The 24963-nt window shown below is 44.8% G+C and overlaps 1 long non-coding RNA gene across 1 annotated transcript; it reads left to right on the top strand.

The window, feature by feature from the left end:
- Positions 1-2415: 2415 nt before the first annotated feature.
- LOC143958150 (uncharacterized) lies at positions 2416-17000 on the top strand. Its single transcript, XR_013270095.1, has 2 exons — positions 2416-2625; positions 16775-17000. It is a non-coding gene; the product is annotated as an uncharacterized LOC143958150 (long non-coding RNA).
- The last annotated feature ends 7963 nt before the right edge of the window (positions 17001-24963 follow it).

Here is a 24963-nt window from a genome sequence, read left to right as displayed (position 1 = left end):
ATCCTTTCCCTACAGTGACAGAAGAAAGAATGTAAAATGGCCACCGGATCGGGTGTATTTATAGGTTAGGGGGAATGTCCAAGTGTCCATGAGCTGTCATGTCTCAATTGGTTGTCCTGTAACACATGATAAACGTGTCACGAAAGGTTAAAGTTCTTGTATACATTAAACACGTAAGTCCGCCGGGGCGAACGACGGAAAAAGGCGTTCGAACCCGCGGACGGCGAAAGTCGGAAATTCGCCGCGAAACGACCGCCGGGCGAAACGTTCGTCCATCACTAGTGGTGGCACAGGCACAAAAATCACCTTGGCCTTCCGTTCTTCGAAATGACTGATGGCCAAGGTCATTTTGGGTATGACTTATGGTCATTTTGGGTATGACTTATGGTCATTTTGGGTATGCATCGCTGCCACGTGGATGACTTATTTCAGGGCAGATGTGCACATCATCAATTTATTGCCAGAAGTAGCAATGCATGCGCATAATGACCTCGGCCTCCAGTATTTTGGAATGTGTGAAGGCCGAAATCAGTCTGTGCTTATGCTGCTGACTACACATTGTATCATTTACATATCGGTCCTGGTAGCGGTGTATATGGTCTATTTACAACAGGGGACTCAAACTGGCGGCCCTCCAGCTGTTGCAAAACTACAAGTCCCACGAGGCATTGCAAAGCTAACAGTTACAAGCGTGACTCCCAAAGGCATGATGGGACTTGTAGTTTTGCAAAAGCCACATGGGCTGTGATTGACAACCTCTGTTCACCTTCTTTATGCAATGCAAGAGGCAAGATGGCAGCGTGCAAATGGGGAATAACTGCGCCTTTTGGGGAACTGGAGTAGAGCTTTTTACAGTGAATAAGTGCCGGCGAGTTGTTAAAAAGTTAAAATACTTTGTCCGATCGGATCATGTTGCCGCAAAATTTTTATATCGAGCTCTCAAACTTTGTTGGTCAGACATTCCGACGGAAAAAGTCCAATGAGGCCCACACACGGTCAGATTATCCGACAACACGGTCTGATCGGACATTTTCCGTCGGAATATCCGACCGTGTGTACAAGGGCTAAGACTAGCATGCAGTTAAAGTTCATGGGCGTGTAAAGGCAGGTGTTAATACTAATACTTTTGGCAATATAATGTATATATATATATATATATATATATATATATATATATATATATATATATATATATATATATATATATATATATATATATATACACATGTATGTATACACACACACACACACATTGTATACAGTTCCTAGTTTTTTGTTTTTCTTTTGCCTTCAGCATTTACCTTCCACAGCTGGATGCCAGTAGCTTCAGGTTTCCTTATCTTCTGAACAGCCCTCAATCTACCCATGAGCACATATGGGTCTACTGTCCCCAATCTCCCTTCACAACCCATTGGAGAGAAGGGCTGAACAGCCAGGGGGGTCATGTGTTGGATTTGGGCAGCATGAAAGAGAGTGTAACAGACACTCTCAGCTTAGGCAAGTGCAGGCCATAGTCCAGTCTGAATAATGTGTCCGGGTTTCAGACAGTCTGAAACCTGGACACATGATTCCAAACCCGAACTGTCTGGGTGAATCCCAGACAGGTGGCAACCCTAGAGTGTCCTCCCCCCCTTTTCCACTCTTCTTGGAAGACTTTCCATAGGATTATGGAATGTGTCTGTAGGAATTTTTTGCCAAATCGGGCAAAAGAGAATTTTCGAGACTCCGTACCGAGGTTGGATGGGAAGACCTGGCTAAACAGAGTGGTGGGCAGGACAGAAAATTGAAGTATTAGAGAGTGGGGGCTGCCCTGTTAAACTAAACAGCAACCAGATTAATTGGTAATTATTTACATAGTTGGTAAGGTTGAATGAATACACCAGTCCATCCAGTTCAAGTCTACAATTGTCCCTATCTCTGCACACTCCCATTGGTCCCTACCCTCAAGGAGCCACAATCCAAGGTCCCCATTCATATACTAGGGCCAATTTTGGACAGAAGCCAATTAACCTCCCAGCATGTCTTTGGAGTGTGGGAGGAAACCTGAGTGCTCAGAGGAAACTCAACACAGGCACAGGGAGAACATGCAAACTCCAAGCATGTAGTGTCATGGTTGGGATTCAATCCGGCAACCCTTTTTACTGCTAGGTGAGAGTGCTAACCACTACACCACTGTGCCACCATTCCATTTTTGCCCACCCATAGACAGGTCATGTACTGTTATTGCTAGATAGTCAATAAGGAGTCAAAATCCTTTGGGTAATAGTGTGTGTCCAAACTTTTTTTGAATTTGTTTATTGAATCAGGTTGTTTTTTTGTTTTGTTTTTAGTGAGGGTGATGGACCACAAGGCTTTTGCTACGAGTACCCTGGATTTTCAGGCAAATAAGCTAAAGGTCCCTCTTCTTGACATTCGATGAAGGGCTCCCAATACAGTGTTTTGTTTTGAACACATCAAATGAAAAATGTTGCTGTCCAAAAGGTGCCCCCCTCCCCCCCCTGCTCTTTCATATAGAGTGGGGGGCACTTTAATAGAGGAAGTGTGTTGCTGTCCTGATCACCGGGTGAAAACAGAGGGGAAAAGGCCTAAAAAAAAGAAAACTGATGCAGTCACCACACCTGTATGGTAAGCTCCAATATAATATATATTTTTTTGGTTTTGAGTTTAATACTGCTTTAATGCCTATGGGGCACTGCAGATTTCTGAAGAAATAAATAATCCTCAAGTTAGGAAGGCTTGCCCGATCACCGGTGGTGTGCTTTGATCAGCACTGAGCCAGCCATGGTACATAGCATGCAACATCTGACCAGTCAATGGCTGTACGCTGCTTGTTCCACACCATACACTCCTATCATCTATTATGACCTCATTCTAGAACTAAATACCATCTGGTGCTCTCAATCCATCTCTTCTTATGCCGCGTACACACGAGCGGACTTTTCAACATCCAAAGTCCGAAGGACTGAGTCCGTCAGACTATCCGATCGTGTGTGGGCTGCAACGGACTTTTGACTCGCCAAAGTCCGAAGGACTTTAGAATATGGAACATGCTTCAAATTTTCCCGAAGGAACTCCGCCGGACCCGGTCCCCTTCGAAAACTCCGCTCGTGTGTATGCTACTCCGACGGACTAAAACCGACGCTAGGGCAGCTATTGGCTACTGGCTATAAACTTCCTTATTCGAGTCGGGTCGTACGTCATCACGTTCGAATCCGTCGGAGTTTAGTGTGATTGTGTGTGGCCAAGTCCGTTCGGCCGAAAAGTCTGTCAGAACTCCGTCGGAATTCCAGCAGAACTCCGACGGAACTCCTTTGGAAGTCTGTCGGACATAATATAAAAAAATAGAAGAACATAGATAGCGGGACTTTTTCATGAAGCACACGGGAGCAATGAAACAGATTAGATAAAAGTAGTTTTTAATTATTCGAATTGTTTATGAAATATTTGTATCAATTGTTTCCATACATTTTACTATATATTAATATTTTTATATTTTTTGCACATATACAATTCTTAAAAATTATTATTCCACATTGATTACAATTTCCAACAAGAAGTTGATACTTCTATTACAAGATACAAACAGTAATTGAGACATGATTTAATAGAATAGAATTTATGACTCTACAGATGTCACAGAGGGGCCATAAAAAAACAAAAAAAAATGAAAATAAAAAAGGAACAAATAGCGAAGAACAAATAAAGAAGGAACGGGGATCAGAGGAATTCATACGTATATACACGCGGTTGTTTGTTAGCTCTACGCGTTTCAAGGCCTTATAGCCTATCATCAGGAGCAAAACCGTGGTAGGGATCTATAGAAAAAAAAAGGATGTTAAAAAGAAAACGAATAATGTTTTACTATAACAAATTGTTAAGAAGGGGCCAACCACGGACAGGGGAAAATACCCCTGAACTTAGTTAGCCCTGTTACTTACATGAGGGTCCTTGCAGTGGTGGCACAGACAGTGAGATCCCCAGACCAACCAAACAATGCCCCGTCCGGGAGCTGAGGGGACGTAGTGCAGCAGGCAGCAACCCAAAGCGGACAACACCTCATGTGAATGGAGATGTGTACTAACGATATGATGAGTGAAAACACCCCTATATTGAAGAGCTAAGTGAAAAAACAAGAAACAAAAATGCTAAATATAATAAAATAAAAGTGTGAAAAATTGGGCAGGGTTGAAAAAACAACAGAGGAAGGGGGAAGGTGATCGGTATATGAAGTGAAGGTAAAAAATAAAAAACAATTACCAAAATGACCGCAATTGAGGGCAGAGTGCCTCTGTGCATCTATGGTGACTGATATGGCCGATGTGATCAGTGCTAAGTGTTTGGTGCGAATGAGGAAGGGGCCCATATAAGCACCGCCGCCACCGCAACCACGCCCCCAACGTCACGCGTCAGACCAATTGGTGGATGGAACAAACCATTCCCCGGTGGGTCAGAAGGTAGTAAACACACTGCCGGTCATGTGGCATCAAGAGGCCAAACAGCCGGTGTGGCATGCGTGACGTCGACACGCAGTGAGGAAACCCCCCACCCGCCCAGCGTCAGAGTAGGGCGGGGGGAGGATCCACAGTGCGCGTCGCAGCTCCCGAACGGAACACACGAGGCAAGGTCCAGCGAGAGACACAGCCAGAACCAACACTGCACACATGCAAGCAATACTAAAGAAAGGGGGCTTAAAATAATTAAGAAAAAAAGGGAAAGAAAAATCAAAAAATCCAATTTACATTATTAGAAAGAATAAAATAAAGACATTTCATAAAGACAACTATAAGAAAAAAGCGTTTGATAATTATTATTAGTGCAATCCGTGTGCCTCCATCCCTTATTTTTATTATAAAGACAAAAAAAGAAAAAAAAAAAGTTGGTTGGGACTTTAAATGAGGTATACAGGGGCCGTTCACCCCTCCTCCATCCCGGTTCAATATATAAAAAAATAGAAGAACATAGATAGCGGGACTTTTCCATGAAGCACACGGGAGCAATGAAACAGATTAGATAAAAGTAGTTTTTAATTATTCGAATTGTTTATGAAATATTTGTATCAATTGTTTCCATACATTTTACTATATATTAATATTTTTATATTTTTTGCACATATACAATTCTTAAAAATTATTATTCCACATTGATTACAATTTCCAACAAGAAGTTGATACTTCTATTACAAGATACAAACAGTAATTGAGACATGATTTAATAGAATAGAATTTATGACTCTACAGATGTCGGACATAAGTCCGCTCGTGTGTACGGGGCTTTAAGCTTTCAATACTGAATTTAGATGGAATCCCAATGGGAATTTGCATCAGTCATATTCATGATGGGGGGGGGGGGAGCAGCAAGCTGTCTCTTTCTTCATTATGATGTCATGTCTGCCATCACAGATGAGCAGTTTCCATTGCTATACAAACCATGTTTTTGTCTATTCATTTGAAATACACTATATTCACGTGAGTATTTTTTGCTAGAAAAACGCCCAAATAATATATATATATATATATATATATATATAGAGAGAGAGAGAGAGAGAGAGAGAGAGAAAGAGAGAGAGAGAGAGAGAGAGAGAGAGAGAGAGAGAGTACATATATACATATATACACTATATTGTCAAAAGTATTCGGAGACCTGCCTTTACACGCACAAGAACTTTAACCACTTGCTGACCAGCTGCCGCAGTTTTACTATGGCAGAATGGCAAGGCTGGGGGCGAAATGATGTTACCTTACATTGCTTCATCTTTTGGCCACTAGGGGCACGTGCCCGCAGCATGTGCCCGGAGCCAATGCGATTGCCCCGGAGGCGCAATGACTGCCTAGGCTCCCGCGATCGCTCGTGACAGAGAGATTATGCTTATTAAAAGATAATGGCATCAGTTGGGATGATGGCCTATGGTTCAAGGGAATTTGTTTTTATCAGATTCAAAGATCTTTTAGTAGGTTAAGTGAGAGAGTAGTCTAGTGTGGTCACAGCAAGCCCACATGCCATCTGAGGCCATGGCATTGAGCGTATCCTGGTGTTATTATACACCAAGGGTTGTGAGTTTAACCACTTTGCGCCCGCGCTATAGCCAAGAGACGACTACAGTGCGGACGCTAACTGCCGGAAGGCCGTCCCTGGACGTCCTCCTGTTTACTTCCCCAATGCGCGCCGCCGCGGGCACTCATCGGGGAAGTTCTGTGCTGGCCGTGTCCCCTGGACACAGCCAGTCACAGATCGCTGTAAACGGCCAATCACAGCGGCCGTTTACAGTGTGATCGGCGTGCCCAATGAGAGATGATCTCATATGTAAACATATGAGATCATCTCTCATCGCCGGCTCTCCCTCCTCACACAGACAGCGTGTGAGGAGGGAGATATGAACAGCTGCATCTCTGCAGTGGTCAGGGTAAAAAAATAAAAATACAGTGCCCATCTGTCCCCACTGCCACCTGCCCCCACAGCCATCTGCCCCCACTGCCATCTGCCCCCACTGCCATCTGCCCCCACTGCCACCTGCCCCCACTGCCACCTGCCAGGCTTTTTCCCCTCTGTTTTCACTTGGTGATCTCGCCACTAGCACACCTCCTGTATAAGTGCCCGTTCACACTACCGCGACTTGTCAGGCGACTTAGCCGCCTGACAAGTCGCGCTCCGTTCTGTACTATGGAACTGTTCTAATAGGAGCGACTCAAGTCATGTGACATGTCATGTGACAAAATGTCAGTTCTATCAAGAGCACTGTGAAAAGCCTACATAATCTGCCTGCAATGGATTATGTAATACTTTAAAGGTAGCTCAAGGGGAGGCATACTTTAGCACATGTGCAACACTTACTGGACAATATCAGCCGTTCACAAATTTTATTTGTTTCCCCGGAATTTCTCTTTCAGTAAGTTATAAATGTTAATCAAGGTACCCATAAAAAAATTATGCTATTTGCTTTAACAAGAAAAAATTCCTTCCTGGTCCCCAAAGACATGGATAATTTCTTAAAGCGGGAGTCCGCCGGGAATCCGCGTTTTTTATTTTTTTTAAAAGCCAGCAGCTACAAATACTGCAGCTGCTGACTTTTAAAATAAGGATACTTACCTGTCCAGCGCGCCCGCGATGTCGGCACCCGAAGCCGATCTCTCGATTGTCTCTCGGGTGCTGCCGCCGCCATCTTGGGTATGGGAATCAGGAAGTGGAGCCTTTTGGCTTCATTTCCCGGTTCCCTACTGCGCATGCGCGAGTCGCGCTGCGCAATAAGGATGGACCCGCTGCCTCTGGGAGCTGTGTGTTTCCCAGCAGGCAGCGGGGGACTTTTGGAAAGGGGCGTAATCTACGCCCCTTTCCGCAGAGAGCTATCCCGGAAGTGGGTGCAGATACCTGTACTGTACAGGTACCTGCACCCCCCTCCCCCCTGAAAGGTGCCAATTGTGGCGCCGGAGGGGGGGAGGCTTCCGATGAGCGGAAGGTCCACTTTAGGGTGGACCTCCGCTTTAAGTCATTTATGTATTTATTTTAAATATAGATAACCTTTTTTTATTTTGAGCTTTCAATAACGCATCTATCCATTTTTTTTAAAGTGGTTGTAAACCCTTACAACCAACTTTGGCTTACCTGTAGGTCCAAGAAATATCTCCTAAACCTACACGGTTTAGGAGATATTTGCTGAAAGACAGGCACCGCCGCGGTCAACGGCGATATGCCGCGAGTGGCGGCTCCCGTGCGCATGCGCGGCAGTGACTTTGTCGCGGCTTCGCCGAATGACAGCGGCGGAGCAGCGAGACCCACCGAGAAGATGGAGGCTCCGGACTACAGGTGATAGCGGTGACATTGCTGGCTCCTGTGTCAGGTAAGTGACACATAATGGACTACTATGTGATGCGATGTGATGCATAGTAGTCCATTATGCTTTACCTTTGCAGGGAATGAAAGAGGAAGTAAACTTATTAGGGTTTACTTCCTCTTTAACCACTTCAATACCGGGCACTTAAACACCTTCCTGCCCAGACCAATTTTGAGCTTTCAGCGCTGTCGCACTTTGAATGACAATTGCGTGGTCATTCTACACTGTACCCAAATGAAATTTTTATCATTTTTTTCCCACAAATAGAGCTTTCTTTTGGTGGTATTTGATCACCTCTATGGTTTTTTTTTGCGCTACAAATAAAAACATACCGGAAATTTTGAAAAAAAAAAATGTTTTTTTTGTTTCAGTTTCAAAACTTTGTAAATAAGTAAGTTTTCTCCTTCACTGATGGGCACTGATAGGGCTACACTGATGGGCACTGATAAGGCGGCACTGATGGGCACCAATGTGGCACCAATGAAGTGGCACTGATGAGGTGGCATTGACGGACACTGATATGTGGCACTGATAGGCGGCACTGATAGGCGGCACTGATGGGCGACACGGATGGGCGACACGGATGGGCGACACGGACGGACACTGATAGGTGGCACAAATTGGCAATGATAGCTGGCACGGATTGGCATGGATGGGTGGCACAGATGGGCATGGATAGGCGGCACAGATGGGCATGGATAGGCGGCACAGATGGGCATGGGTGGGCATGGATAGGCGGCACAGGTGAGCACTGATAGGCGGCACAGGTGGGCACTCATAGGCGGCATTGGTGTTAGACTATAGTAATGGATGCCAATTAGTGCCAAACAATAATGCATGCCAATCAGTGATGCCCATTGTGGGCACTGATTGGCATCCATTATGGGCACTGATTGGCATCCATTGTGCTGACTGGCATCCCTGGTGGTCTAGGGAGGATTACCTTTTCCCTGGTGGTCTGGTGGCGTCCCTGGTGGTCCAGTGTGGGCATCCTCGGGGGGGCTGTGCTGATAAACGATCAGCACAGACCCCCCTGTCAGAGGAGCAGCCGATCGGCTCTCCTCTACTCGCGTCTGACAAACGCGAGTGAGGGAAAGCCGATCACCGGCTCTTCCCATTTACAGTGTGATCAGCCGTGATTGGACACGGCTTATCACGTGGTAAAGAGTCTCCGTCGGAGACTCTTTACCGAGATCGTAGTTGCCGGGTGTCAGACTGACACCCCGCAACAACGATCGCCGCGATGCGCGCCCCCGGGGGTGCGCAGCGGCTCATAATCCTGATCACGTCATATGACGTCCAGTCAGGATTATGCAACCACTTTGCAGCCGTCAATTGCCTATAGGGCGGGCGGCAAGTGGTTAAGGAGTATACAGTGGGATAGCTGTGGAAGAGTTCAGAGGATCCGATGATGACTGGAATCTGGAAGCCTAGTGAGAGACTGGGAGCTCAGTGAGTGAAGATCTACAGTGGGATACTGTGAGATAAGAGAAGACGTATTTTGTGTTACCAAGAGTTATGTACAACTACCTTTAGTATATGTTGCAAGATTAGTTGCCATAGGAGACAGCGGTCCTACCTATGCAGAAGTGTTATCCGGCTGGAAGCCTTTCACTGTATAGCTGTCTACCTATAGAAGTCTCGGAGTCTGCCAATTATAATTGCATCTATTCAAGGGTGTCCTGGCCCTAACCCTCTCTCCCACAGTTCTGTTAAGAGACAATAAATCTCTTGTCCGCATTCAGAAGTGACTGGCGCTCAACATTTCCATTTGCATCACACCCACCGTGCCTGGTAACCTGCTCTACAAGGAAGGATGTCCGCTCTCCCTAACCCTTGAGGTCACCATTAGGTCTCTGGGGCCCCGGAACCTTGCTACATACATGTCTAGCATTAAAACAAAATACATTTAATGATTTTATTATCAAACTGCATTCATTTGTATGTATTCATATATATGCCAGGAGTTCAGGAGCCTTTGAGCTGAGTTTTAGCCAACACTGTTTTAGTTTTCAATGCAGCAGGAAAGGTTTAGATCCTCATTCATGTAATGTTGCTGTCCGGTTCCATCTTTAGGTAATTTCCTCTTCCTCGTAATGTTGTCACCAGGGCAGGAAGTGATGGGAATCTCCCAGCCAGCCATTAAAACAGATTACATCCCTTCCACCCTCTTTGATGGGTAACACAGTTTCTATCTATGTATTTGGACTGTGTATTAACCTGGTTGGCTGGAGTTCAGCTAAAGGACTTTTCTGAATTCAAAAAATGTTGGCAAATGTTGGTTTTGTGCTATAAATAATAATTCCCCTATTGGTATAACATATACAGCAGAGCAGCTTTCCATACCCAGACTGGCCTTGGGCTGTAGCATAATGATAGGCTAATGAAGATTTATCATACTGAAGAAGAGGGATAGGCAACCTAAGGCAAGTGTGCCACGACGGGCATGGAATGTCTTTTTTCAGATGCACCCAGCAGATGATCACGTGGCGTGTGTGCAGGCTTGGACTAGGCCACCAGTGCTCCTCCTGTGAGCTCCTGCTACCTACAAGCATAGCGCTGCTGCTATAGGCTGTAATTTGTAGGTCAATAGGCTTTTTAGGTACAAAACTTTGCCTTCAGCTCTGCACCCATGGCCAAGCCACCTCCATGACGTTTCACATGTCACCGACATTCAGGTGTTGGCCCTCCTCCCCGTACCAGCTCCAGTCTGCCTGTGGTTGTATGTGTTGTTAGATGAAGAGGCCTCCTTCCCTCTTCCTCCTCTTAGTGGTATCCAAGGTGTGAGGGTACAGGAATTGGGGTGATCTAAGGTTTGAAGGTACAGGAATTGGGGTGATCTGAGGTGTCAAGGTGCAGGGATTGGGGTGATCTGAGGTGTGAAGGTGCTGGGATTGGGGTGATCTGAGGGGTGAAGGTGCAGGAATTGGGGTGATCTGAGGTGTGAAGGTGTAGGAATTGGAACTGATCTGAGGTGTGAAGGTGCAGGAACTGGGGTGATCTGAGGGGTGAAGGTGCAGGAATTGGGGTGATCTGAGGGGTGATGGTCCAGGAATTGGGGTGATCTGAGGGGTGAAGGTGCAGGAATTGGGGTGATCTGAGGGGTGAAGGTGCAGGAATTGGGGTGATCTGAGGGGTGATGGTCCAGGAATTGGGGTGATCTGAGGGGTGATGGTCCAGGAATTGGGGTGATCTGAGGGGTGAAGGTGCAGGAATTGGGGTGATGGTCCAGGAATTGGGGTGATCTGAGGGGTGAAGGTGCAGGAATTGGGGTGATCTGAGGGATGAAGGTGCAGGAATTGGGGTGATATGAGGGGTGATGGTCCAGGAATTGGGGTGATATGAGGGGTGAAGGTGCAGGAATTGGGGTGATCTGAGGGGTGAAGGTTCAGGAATTGGGGTGATCTGAGGGGTGAAGGTCCAGGAATTGGGGTGATCTGAGGGGTGATGGTCCAGGAATTGGGGTGATCTGAGGGGTGAAGGTCCAGGAATTGGGGTGATCTGAGCTGTGATGGTCCAGGAATTGAAGCTAAACTGACATCTACAGAGTACTATATACTGAGACATTGTATATTTTCACAAAACACTACAGGAAGTAACATTTTGTTCTATAAATAGAATGATTCATTCTCTGTGATGGCCAAATGCTTCACTAGGAGTCATTTCCACATAAGTGCTCTGCAATACATTGGCACATCCAGATCCTTGGTAATCCCCGTCCATAGAGATGTGAAAGGCCTCTGACACAACCTACACGATGGGAAGAAGTATATAGATGGATGCAATATTAGGGAGCTGGTCTCGGGCCGGGGAAGTTGTCTAAGCCCTTGTACACACGGTCGGATGTTCCGGCGGAAAATGTCAGATCGGACCGTGTTGTTGGATAATCCGACCGTGTGTGGGCTTCATCTGACTTTTTCCATCGGAATGTCCGACCAACAAAGTTTGAGAGCTGGATATAAACATTTTCCGACAACATGATCCGATCGGACTTTGTCTGATCGTTTGTAGAGAATTCCGATCGGACAAAGTGCCACGCATGCTCAGATCAAATTCCTAGACCAAAGCTATTGGCTACTAGCCTGAACATAGCCCCGTCATAACTAAATAACGTCATCACGTTACGAACGATCGGACTTTCCGACAACTTTGTCCGACCGTGTGTATGTAACACCAGTTTCGGACAAAATCCGTCAGAATAAAAACAGTGCAGACAAGGGTGTGAGGAGACCTGATTTCTCTTATATAATATACAGTAAAACCAAGTTTATGTCATAATAAATGTTGTTTTTAATACTTCGAATTCCATGATTTCTATTCAAATAATACCCGATGATCCTGCCATGAAAGTCCTGGTTCAGGCTCTTCCTGAAATGAGCTGATAACGCACTTATCCCTGCCTCCCAATTTTCTTCCTGTGATATCACATGGTCACACGTCCTCCTAATGGAGAGTGACAGTGGCCTTTCCATCACACAGGCACCATGTGGTCCACTGGTGGCACTATTAGGAAAACCACACTGAGAAGATCGGAGTGCCTGTCTCTCCCAGCCTGTGTGATGATCTATAGGGGACTGGACCTGAGGCTGATACCAGGTCAAATTCAAGTACTTTTCTAGGTATAGTTAAAAAAAAAACAATACAATAATGAATACAGAGCTAAATTGTATGTGTTAAATCTCTCTAGAGTTTAGCTTTTGCATGTCTAAATGATTATTTTCTGTAAGAACTGTGAAAATGTGGAATGTTCTTCCAAGAGAGCTTGATCGAGCAATCCTGGTAGACTGCATTAAAGAGGAAGTAAACCCTGATGAGTTTACTTCCTCTTTCATTCCCTGCAAAGGTAAAGCATAATGGACTACTATGCATCACATCGCATCACATCGCATCACATCGCATAGTAGTTCATTATGTGTCACTTACCTGACACAGGAGCCAGCGAAGTCACCGCTATCCCCTGTAGTTCGGTGCATCCATCTTCTCTGTGGGTCTCGCTGCTCCACCGCTGTCATTCGCCGAAGCCGCGATGATGTCACTCCCGCGCACGGGAGCCGACACCGTGCGGCATCTTCGTCGTTGACGGTTTAGGAGATATTTCTTGGACCTACAGGTAAGCCTTAATCTAGGCTTACCTGTAGGTCAAAGTGGTTTGTAAGGGTTTACAACCACTTTAAGCGTCACCTCTGCTGTCCTGCTGGGTCCCTGACTTGGCACTTGCTGATGCTTTCCCACTTCTTCACCATCCCTGGTTGGTGAGAAGACTGCTTGGGTACTGGCTTCAGCTTACTCACAGTGGTCTCTGGTAACAAGGTGGATGGTCCCTTAGTGGTGACGGCTTCCCCTCTACCTCCGACCACAACTGGTTCCTCGTCTGGCTGAACCTTCGCAACTCAGTTGGACTCCAATCCTGCAGTCCCAACCCTGCGCTGCTTCTCCTGCTCCTGGATAGGCCTCAGGCAGCCAACAGCCAGGTGTCCCCGGGATAGGCCTCGGGCTTCCGGCCTTGCAACCCGGGGGCGACATAACACACGTCCACCCAGACAGCCATCAAGGTGGCACGGAACCCCCCGATCACCTGACTCCACTCAAGTAAACAGGCTCTCCCAGCAGGCCAAGGGACTAAAATAAACCCCCTCCTGCCAGCTGGCTGAGACACCCCATCCATTCATCATCTGACCTTGCTAAGCCCTTATTGATCTAATATCACCAGCCGAAGTGCCACCTAGTGACAAAAGAGAAAAGGTACAGCAATTCCAGAGTTTAGGGACTAATCAGTGGATCTTTTATCAATGAGCCAGGACAATTACCAGGATTACTACCTGGCAAACTAAATTTGTTAGCAACCCTGTCTACTACATGTAAAAAACCCGAATTTGACAAAAGCAAAAAAAAAGTGCAGAAAGCTTGTGCATAAATATATATATATATATATAAGACGAACATGGCACATACACTATATTACAAAAAGTATTGGGATGCCTGCCTTTACACGCATATGAACTTTAATGACATCCCAGTCTTAGTCCGTAGGGTTCAATATTGAGTTGGTCCACCTTTTGCAGCTATAACAACTCCAACTCTTCTGGGAAGGCTGTCCACAAGGTTTAGGAGTGTGTCTATAGGAATGTTTGACCATTCTTCCAGAAGCGCATATGTGAGGTTAGGCACTGACCGGAGAAACCTGCCTGGCCTGCACAGAGTCCTGACCTGATAGAACACCTTTGGGAAGAATTCGAGCGGAGACTGCGAACCAGGCTTTCTTTTCCTCATCAGTGCCTGACCTCACAAATGTACTTCTGGAAGAATGGTGAAACATTCCCATAGACACACTCCTAAACCTTGTGGACGGCCTTCCCAGAAGAGTTGAAGCTGTTATAGCTGCAAAGGGTGGGCCAACTCAATATTGAACCCTACGGACTAAGACTGGGATGCCATTAAAGTTCATGTTGCGTGTAAAGGCAGGCGTCCCAATACTTTTTGTAATATAGTGTATGCTCAGCCTGTAGTGGTGCATTTTAGGCCAGCAGGGTACAGTTCTGTTGAAGGGCGCTCGCCATGCCCAGTGGTGGGGCTAGAGGGGAATGTAGCAGCTGTTACTCTTGCTGATGAGACCAGCTCCCAGATCAGCTTCTTGCAGTACCTGTACAGCAGAGCTGGAGTGTGGGAGGAAGAAGAAGCTCAAGGAGCCAGGCAGTTCATGCGCTGACAAGGAGCACATTGATAGGAGGAGAAAGCAAAGTTCACGAAGAATGAGCTCATCACTGTGCTACTTTTCCTTCACTGTCCAGTGAGATGATTGGGGTGGATTCATGACAGCCGGCAGAAGAAAAGAAGTACTGGGGGTGGGGGGCTCTGGATTGATGATGATATTGCAAAAAAAGGTGTTTTCTATTTTATCTTTTGGATATTCATTTTTTATTTTCGGTGGAGTTATGCTTTAAATTTTCCCAAAATTGTGGAAAAGCCATGCATTTATGCTATGCCATCAAAATAAGTGTATCACGTTTTTTTAGAGCTAAGGAGAGCCCACATAGAATACAAATCAAATAGAGCAAAATAAGGTAGGTACACAGTCCAGATATACAGTAACTTTCAGGGTAATAAGCACACTAGGTTTGTATAATACAATTGTGTTATTACCCTAGAAGTTATATCTGGACTGTATACAGTTCCTTGCGAAAGTATTCGGCCCCCTTGAACTTTTCAACCTTTTGCCACATTTCAGGCTTCAAACATAAAGATATAAAACTTTTTATTTTTTGTGAAGAATCACCAACAAGTGGGACACAATTGTGAAGTGGAACGAAATCTATTGGATTTTTGAAACTTTTTTAACTAATAAAAAAATGAGGGGCGTGCAAAATTATTCGGCCCCCTTGCGTTAATACTTTGTAGAGCCACCTTTTGCTGCGATTACAGCTGCAAGTCACTTGGGGTATGTCTCTATCAGTTTTGCACATCGAGAGACTGAAATTCTTGCCCATTCTTCCTTGCAAAACAGCTCGAGCTCAGTGAGGTTGGATGGAGAGCGTTTGTGAACAGCAGTTTTCAGCTCTTTCCACAGATTCTCGATTGGATTCAGGTCTGGACTTTGACTTGGCCATTCTAACACCTGGATACGTTTATTTGTGAACCATTCCTTTGTAGATTTTGCTGTATGTTTGGGATCATTGTCTTGTTGGAAGATAAATCTCCGTCCCAGTTTCAGGTCTTTTGCAGACTCCAACAGGTTTTCCTCCAGAATGGTCCTGTATTTGGCTGCATCCATCTTCCCCTCAATTTTAACCATCTTCCCTGTCCCTGCTGAAGAAAAGCAGGCCCAAACCATGATGCTGCCACCACCATGTTTGACAGTGGGGATGATGTGTTGAGGGTGATGAACTGTGTTGCTTTTACACCAAACATATCGTTTTGCATTGTGGGCAAAAAGTTCGATTTTGGTTTCATCTGACCAGAGCACCTTCTTCCACATGTTTGGTGTGTCTCCCAGGTGGCTTGTGGCAAACTTTAGACGAGACTTTTTATGGATATCTTTGAGAAATGGCTTTCTTCTTGCCACTCTTCCATAAAGGCCAGATTTGTGCAGTGTACGACTGATTGTTGTCCTATGGACAGACTCTCCCACCTCAGCTGTAGTTCTCTGCAGTTCATCCAGAGAGATCATGGGCCTCTTGGCTGCATCTCTGATCAGTCTTCTCCTTGTCTGAGCTGAAAGTTTAGAGGGACGGCCAGGTCTTGGAAGATTTGCAGTGGTCTGATACTCCTTCCATTTCAAAATGATCGCTTGCACAGTGCTCCTTGGGATGTTTAAAGCTTGGGAAATCTTTTTGTATCCAAATCCGGCTTTAAACTTCTCCACAACAGTATTACGGACCTGCCTGGTGTGTTCCTTGGTCTTCTTGATGCTCTCTGCGCTTTCAACAGAACCCTGAGACTATCACAGAGCAGGTGCATTTATACAGAGACTTGATTACACACAGGTGGATTCTATTTATCACCATCAGTCATTTAGGACAACATTGGATCATTCAGAGATCCTCGCTGAACTTCTGGAGTGAGTTTGCTGCACTGAAAGTAAAGGGGCCAAATAATTTTTCACGCACCACTTTTCAGTTTTTTATTTGCTAAAAAAGTTTAAATTATCCAATAGATTTAGTTCCACTTCACAATTGTGTCCCACTTGTTGGGGATTCTTCACAAAAAATTAAAATGTTATATCTTTATGTTTGAAGCCTGAAATGTGGCAAAAGGTTGAAAAGTTCAAGGGGGCTGAATACTTTCGCAAGGCACTGTACCTACTCTATTTTGCTCTATTTGATCTGAGAGCCACGCATTTGAGTCGCCATCAGTGGCTTCTTTCTCTATCGGTCATCCACGTGACATGACAGCTCAGTGGGAACATATTGGAATGCTGCACTTTTTGTTTATTTCTATTATGTTTTTGTTTAGATAATTTCCTGAACGGTACTAAACATCCTTGGCTCCTGAGGAAGTGGATAACGTCCATGAAACGCATTGGAGCATTGAAAGCTTAGACCAAGTGATATGAATGTACTATTCGAAGAGTGGCTGATTTTAATGGTTGTATTTCAATATTCTACAAATTCTGTATATCACAATGAAATGTATACTGTTTTATAAATGTTTGCAATAAAAAATGAATATTTTATGTAAACATGATGTGCTTCCAATGGTATTTTTTCTTCACTTTTCTACAATTGCTACAATACATTGAAGATGAAGTGTAGCATGTTAATGGTACCAAATAAAACAAAGCACTAGACGGCACAGATATTATAAATCACTCTGCTAGTCTCGTATCCTTTGTTCTGTGTTGCTTTGATGAGTCTGTGTTTCCTTCATTAAAAAAAATAGGTCAATAAGTTAATTGCATTTATGAAAGTACAAGAAAACTTCAAAGAAAGCGATTCGCTCCCCTTGTGTCAGAAAAACACAAAGCTGACGATTCTGCCGGAGATCGGGCACATGCCAGGCTGCTATACACAACCCTACCCTTCCAAGATACATGGCAGACCTCAATAATGTGTGTTATCCAGTCACCTACAGGTAACATTCCAGACTGCCCCACTCTATTCACTGTGCTATAGGGGACATATTCCAGACTGCCCCACTCTGTTCATTCTACTATAGGGGACATGTTCCAGACTGCCCCACTCTGTTCACTGTGCTATAGGGGACATGTTCCAGACTGCCCCACTCTATTCACTGTGCTATAGGGGACATGTTCCAGACTGCCCCACTCTATTCACTGTGCTATAGGGGACATGTTCCAGACTGCCCCACTCTATTCACTGTGCTATAGGGGACATGTTCCAGACTGCCCCACTCTGTTCACTGTGCTATATGTGACATGTTCCAGAATGCCCACTCTGTTCACTGTGCTATAGTGGACGTTTTCCAGACTGCCCCACTCTGTTCACTGTGCTATAGGTGACATGTACTAGACTGCCCACTCTGTTCATTCTGCTATAGGGGATATGTTCCAGACTGCCCTACTCTGTTCACTGCACAATAGGTGACATGTTCCAGACTGCCCCACTCTGCTCATTGTACTATAGGTGACATATTCCAGGTGGCTGTACTCTGTTCACTCTGCTATAGGGGACATGTCCCAGCCAGCCTAATTCAGCACGCTGTGCTATAGGTCACATTCCAGAACGTTCCACTCTGTTCACTGTGCTATAAGTGACATTGCAGACTGCTCCATTTTGTGTAAGTGACATTCCAGACCGCTCCATTTTGTGTACTGTACCATGGGTGACATACTCCAGACTGCCCACTCTGTTTGCTGTGCTATAGGCAACATATTCCAGGCTGCTCTACTCGGTTCACTCTGCTATAGGGAACTTACTGCAGCCAGCCTCATTCATTAAACTGTGCTATAGGTGACATACTTTATGCCTCACGCGGTATACTGTTATGTAAATGACACACTCTGGAATGCCGCACTCTATATGCAGTGTTATAGGTAGCATACTCTGGTTTGCCCCGCTCTGTGCACTGTACTGTAAGTGGCATACTCCAGACTGGCAAACTCTGTACATTATGCTATAAGTGACACACTCTGGTCTTCTCCAATCCGTACACTGTACTGTAACATTCTATATACTCCATGCTGGTTTGCTGACAATACAAGGTTTTTTTTTCCGTTCAGCCCAGCATGTTGAACAAAAAAAAACCTGACAGCCCAAGAAGAGCCGCTGTACTAACTATTGGATGTTAGTACAGGGATCTCCCCCACTGTGCTATTGTGTTCTCACAGGGGGGTGCCCCCCCCCCTGCCAAAACACTCCAGTCAGCCATTGGCCGAGAGCACTGATCGGGAGCCAGTCGACAGACCTTTTTCAGTCATGGCCCTTTAATAGAATCCGGCTGAATATCCGTCCTCTGTCTGACCGACTGCGGTCCACACGGGCCAAATGTCAGCCAGTTTCTGTTGAACTGGCCGATGCCACCCGTCCTTCTGCCCGTGTGTACTAGGTTCATACCTCCCAACATTTTGAGATGGGAATGAGGGACACCTACTATCAAATGTATGTAGGCATAGGGCACGCCCCCTTAAAGGAGAATTAACCCCAAAAAAAGGTTAATTAAATCCACAAGGGCTTTTTTTTACCACTACTATTCCTTTATATTGGCTTTTAAAATTTACAAATGCAGCAATTTAGATATCAGATGAAAGGTTCAGCACTGGGAAACACTTTTTGAAAAATAAAAAGTGCATTTTATATACAGCTATATAGATCAGACCAAAATGAGGGACAAATGAGGAGGAATGAGGGACGGAGGGACATTGCTCCAAATCAGGGACAGTCCCTTGAAATCAGGGACAGTTGGGAGCTTTGCAGGTTTAAGGCCCCTTTCACACGGACGGACAGAATTGTGCTTTTAGCTGCGGATTTTCTAGTTTTCTACCGCAGCTAAAAGCACACAATGCTTTCCTATGGCCCCATTCACACACTGCGTTTAGCTGCGATTTCGTTACGTGCGGTTCGGTGCGAATAGAAAAAATAGAATTGAATGCGTCCAGGTGCGATGTAGCGCAGCTATATGCACATAACCACAGGTAATCGCAGTCTTTTGCGTCAACTGTGGATAGCAGCGCGAAAAGGGATTCAAGGGACCAAAAAAAAAAAAAAAAAAAAAAGGGGTTGCTATGGGAACGACTATGTTAGATAACTGCAGCTGAACGCAACTGCACAGAAACGCACATAAACGCAGGTAATTGCACTGTAAAAATGCATCTGATCGCTGTGCCTGGAGTCTTGAATTTCACAGAAAAAAATAAACATTCTAAACTGCGGCAGAACAGCCATCCGCGTGAAAGGGGCCTAAGCCCTTGTACACACGGTCGGAGATTCCGACGGAATGTGTCCTATCGGACCGTTTTGTCGGATATTCCGACCGTGTGTGGTCTCCATCGGACTGTTTCCGTCGGAATATCCGACGAACCAAGTTTTCCAACTTGTCCGTAAAATTTTCCGACAAAATGCTCCTATCGGACATACTCCGATCATGTGTAGCCTACTCCGACGGACAAAGTGCCACGCATGCTCAGATCAAATTCCTAGACTAAAGCTATTGGCTACTAGCCTGAACGTAGTCCCGACGTAACGAAATAACGTCATCATGTTATGTACAATCGGATTTTCCGACAACTTTGTCCGACCGTGTGTATGCAACAGTTTCGGACAAAATCCGTCAGACAAAATCCAACGGATTTGGTTGTCAGAATGTCCAACCGTGTGTACAGGGGCTAAGACTTGCATTGAGAGAAGAATCAATAAATAACAACCCTTGTGTAACACTACAAAGAAGGAAGCAGCGCCTGAGTACGGAATGAGCAAATATGTCTGCCCCCATCTACATATATATAGTTACAAATCATTACATAAAAACAAGGTTTTCAAAACATTAGCACATACTGATAAGATTATTTCTATCCAGCTGATCTCTTTTACATGTTAATCCTAAAAATAAACCAAAACATTGAAGTGGACGGACATTCCCTTTAAGTCCCGTTGATGACCTGTGTCATTGAAAAGGTCAATCCATGCAGAGATCCATCTACGGGACCCTGCTAGAGATCATCTAATCCTGGACTATCTGGGCAGAATTGTCTTCTAACAAATAAAGGGATGTGAATAGTTAAGCATCTGGATGAAATCACAGTCAGGGGATTTCGAGTGTTTATCCACTTTGATTGCCACATTCACAGGACGTCAGCCCTCCCAAACACTGAGCCGGGAGCTTTACTTGGCTGTATTGCTCAGTTCCTAGAGAGCAGGGGTGGACTGACAACTCATGGGGGCCCCCGGGCAATACGAGATTATGGGGCCCCCAGGCAATCAGAGATTATGGGGCCACACAGTAGACAATCACACAGTATACACAGACATGCTTCTATTGGCTGAGAAGGTACTGGAGAGGCGGGGCAGCTCTAATCTCAGGATTTTTAGACCAAAAGGATGTCGGTAAGGGACAATTCAGAGACAGATGTAAAAAAAAAACACAAATTTTTACATACTGTCCCTGGTTTTACTAAGGCTGGCAACCCTGATGGGGCCCCCTAGTGGAATGGGGCCCTCGGGCAGTGCCCGAGTGGCCCAATGGTCAGTCCGCCCCTGCTAGAGAGTGTCTGTCTTCACCTGCAAATCATTTGTGGAGATGATGTATTTATATTTGGGTCCAGGAAGATCGCTGAGGATAGGGATAGAATAATTGGGGTGAGGCCTGGTTCACACCTATGCATTTTTTTTGTGCGTTTTCAGTTTTGCAGAAACACACTACAGTCCATCAAAAATGGTTTCCTATGGATGCATAGCTCCCAACTGTCCCTGATTTCGAGGGACTGTCCCTAATTTGGAGCAATGTCCCTCTGTCCCTCTTTCCTCCTCATTTGTCTGTCATTTTGGTCTGATCTATATAGTGGTATATAAAATGCACTTTTTATCAATCAAAAAGTGTTTTCCAGCGCTAAACCTTTCATGTGATTTCTAAATTGCTGCATTTGTAAATTCCAAAAGCCAATACAAAGGAATAGCAGTGGTTAAAAAAAAAGCACTTGTGAGTTTAACCAATCTCGTTTTTTTGTAATTCTCCTTTAAGCGGGCGTGGCCAGGGGGGTGTGTCCTATTCCTGCATACTTTTGCTGATAGGTGTCCCTCGCTCCCATCTCAAAAAGTTGGGAGGTGTGTGGATGTAGTTCACATCTGTGCATTTTATGGTAAGGGCCAGGGATTTACATAGTTAGTCAGGTTGAAAAAAGACACAAGTCCATCCAGTTCAACCACAAAAAAAAAATATATATATATATATATATATATATATATATATATATATATATATATATATATAATAAATATCATACCAGCCCATATACCCAATTCTATACCCACAGTTGATAGAGAGGAAGGCAAAAAAAAAACAGCAGAGCATGATCCAATTTGCTAAAGCAGGGTAAAAAATTCCTTCCTGATCCCCCGAGAGGCAATCGGATTTTCCCCGGATCAACTTTACCTATAAATGTCAGTACCCAGTTATATTCTGTACATTTAGGAAATAATCCAGGCCTTTCTTAAAGCAATCCACTGAGCTGGCCAGAACCACCTCTGCAGGGAGTCTATTCCACATTTTCACAGCTCTTACCGTGAAGAAACCTTTCCGTATTTGGAGGTGAAATCTCTTTTCCTCTAGACGTAAAGGGTGCCCCCTGTCCTCTTTGTTGACTGTAAAGTGAATAACTCGACACTGAGTTCCCTATATGGACCCCTTATATATTTGTACATGTTGATCACATCCCCCCTTAATATCCTCTTATCAAGAGAGAATAAATTCAGTTCCTCTAATCTTTCCTCATAGCTGAGTTCCTCCATGCCTCTTATCAGTTTGGTTGCCCTTCTCTGCACTTTCTCCAGTTCCCCGATATCCTTTTTGAGAACTGGTGCCCAAAACTGAACTGCATATTCCAGATGAGGTCTTACTAATGACTTGAACAGGGGATTTATTTTTTTTCAGTTTTTTTTGGTTCCATAGACTTCAATGGATCAAAAGCACGTATTGAAAAAAACGCAAAATACACCTGGAGTATGCAAACTGCAACCTGCACAGGTGTGAACCGGGCCTTCAATTTTCGTTATGAATTTGGATCCGAAATTCGTAAACGAAATTTCGTATTTCGTACGGAATTTGTATGCATAAAAATTCGTATTTCGGATTCGTACGAAAATGCGTACGAATTTTCGATTCGTACAAAACGGATCGCACATATCTACTGCACAGATCTGGAAGAATTACACAAAGAGCATCAAGATTCAAGAAGAATACACAGGACTCTTCTATTGAGATAATATTTGCTTCTCCCGGAGTTCAGCTTTAAATCCCATTTCCAGCGAGTATGTATTATTGGGTAGTATACCTGACATTTTAAACAGGACTTTGACATACGCAGATGGTGACTGTGTCATATTTTTGTGATGATACTTCATACATGCAACTACATATTCTCCTTGTAGTATCCAGCTGTATTTTTGCATTCAGCATCCTTGCTAAACGGCTGCTGAGCTCAAAGCAATTGCATGATAAGCCACAGAGAGAAAGTAAGCATTGTGTACAATAAATTATGTTGGCCTTGAACTGGCAGGGTTATACGAGTTTCAGTCCAGCCATATTTCTGTGTTTTCATTAGACTTTATACAAGTGGCGGCAGGTGCAAAGTGGTTGACACGGGCCCACGAGGCTTTTATGTTTCAAAAGTAAGCGTAGATAAAAAAATAAAAGGGGCGGAGGCAACCGTCCCAGCCCCCCCCTCCCCTCCCCCTACACACACACACACACAAATCAATCACACATTGTCAATAAATTAAGCAATTCGGAATTTCAAGAAGAGTTATAAACTTGTTTTCTCATAGTTCAGTCTCACGTTAGTGCTAATCCTGCTGGCAGCTTCCATTCACACTGCCAGTTTATTCCTGACTGCTGCCAGCTACAAGCCAGTGATTCACCCGGCCGCACCACGTCAGAGCCGTGAGATGGGGCAGCAGCTGCAAAAACAACTGTGCATTGATCGACTTAGATCTTGTAAAAAAAAAAAAAAAAGGAAAGATGGTTTCAATGCTCTCATGTGAACATGGCTGGTTTCAATACGGCAGTGTAAAGAGCAGCGACCATGTGCAAAGTGCACCAAACAATAGAGATCGTTCAAACTGTTAACGTACTGAAGCAATCTCACCAAACGATGAGTTCTGATTGGTTACTGCAAGCCGCCTATTACTTTTTCCTATCACACTCCAGCCATCCTAAGTTGTTTATACTTCTCCAGAACCCCTCCCCTTCTCTGGAACTTCCTACCCCAATATGTCCCATTATCCTGAAAACTAATTTATTCAGGGAAGCCTACCTCACCTCCACCTAAAAACTGTATGTTGGCCCCCTCCAATAGCTCATAGCTCGCAGCTATTATCTTTTGTATGACCTCCCCCCTCCCTTTTAGATTGTAAGCTCCATAAGCAAGGGCATCCTGATCCTTCTATGTTGAACTGTATTGCAACTGTGTAGTCTCCTTTTAAATTGTAAAGCGCTATTGGTGCAATATAAATCCTGTATAATAATAATAATAATATATCTCTATGCAAAACAAATATATATGATACATCTCAGAGATTTAGGCCTCACTCACATCTGTGTGTGCACATTATAGCCCGGGTCGGACTCCCTTTCTTAAATCATCAATACACCTTTCCATTTCCTATGGATCCTCAATACTGGATATTAGGGGTGCAACGGATCAAAAAACTCACGGATCGGACCGTTCCTTGGATCAGAGTCACAGATCGGATAATTTTTCGGATCAGCAAATAATAATAGAATTTTCAAAAACCTGTTAAAATTCCACCACCATATAGTCCCCCATTGTAATATCCACAATCTCCCCCACTGTAATATTGGCTGAGTATGGCTGAGTATCGCAGAGTATGGCTGGGTATCGCAGAGTATTGGCGGGTTATGGCAGAGTATTGGCGGGGTATTACTGAGTATTGGCAGGGTATGGCAGAGTATTGGCAGAGTATTGGCACGGTATGGCAGAGTATTGGCAGGGTATGGCAGAGTATTGGCAGGGTATTGGCAGGGTATTGCAGAGTATTGGCAGGGTATTGGCTGGGTATGGAGGGATGGCTGTCACAGAGCAGTGCTGTGGGCACTACAGATCCAGCCCACAGTGCTGCTTCCACCCGATCTCTCCCCTCCACTGTACAGATCAGGGGGAGAGGAACCAGCATCATGACATGTGGAAAGATGGTCGCCATTTCAGAGCTAGGCTGAATCTGCTGCCTTTCCTAAAGCCGAGACCGCGGAGTGCTCCACGGCTCGCGGCGTGTGCCGATCTGAGCGGGGTGACCCGTTCGGATCACGGATCGGTGACGATCCGTTGCACCCCTACTGGATATGAGTGTTGTAAAGCGCCACGCAGACTGTTGGCGCTATATAAAACCAGTATAGCTCCAACACTCCTGATAAAGTCAGTATAGCTTCTATACTGCTGATGAAGTGAGTATAGCTTCTACACTGCTGATGAAATCAGTATAGCTCCAACGCTCCTGATAACGCTCCTGATAAAG

The sequence above is a fragment of the Lithobates pipiens genome, unplaced genomic scaffold, assembly GCF_037356315.1.
Source record: "Lithobates pipiens isolate NorthernLeopardFrog02 unplaced genomic scaffold, aLitPip1_a1.2 Scaffold_57, whole genome shotgun sequence".
NCBI classification, from domain to species: Eukaryota; Metazoa; Chordata; class Amphibia; order Anura; family Ranidae; genus Lithobates; species Lithobates pipiens.
The sequence above is the reverse complement of the archived record's forward strand: the minus strand, read 5'-3'. Positions and strand labels throughout refer to the sequence as shown.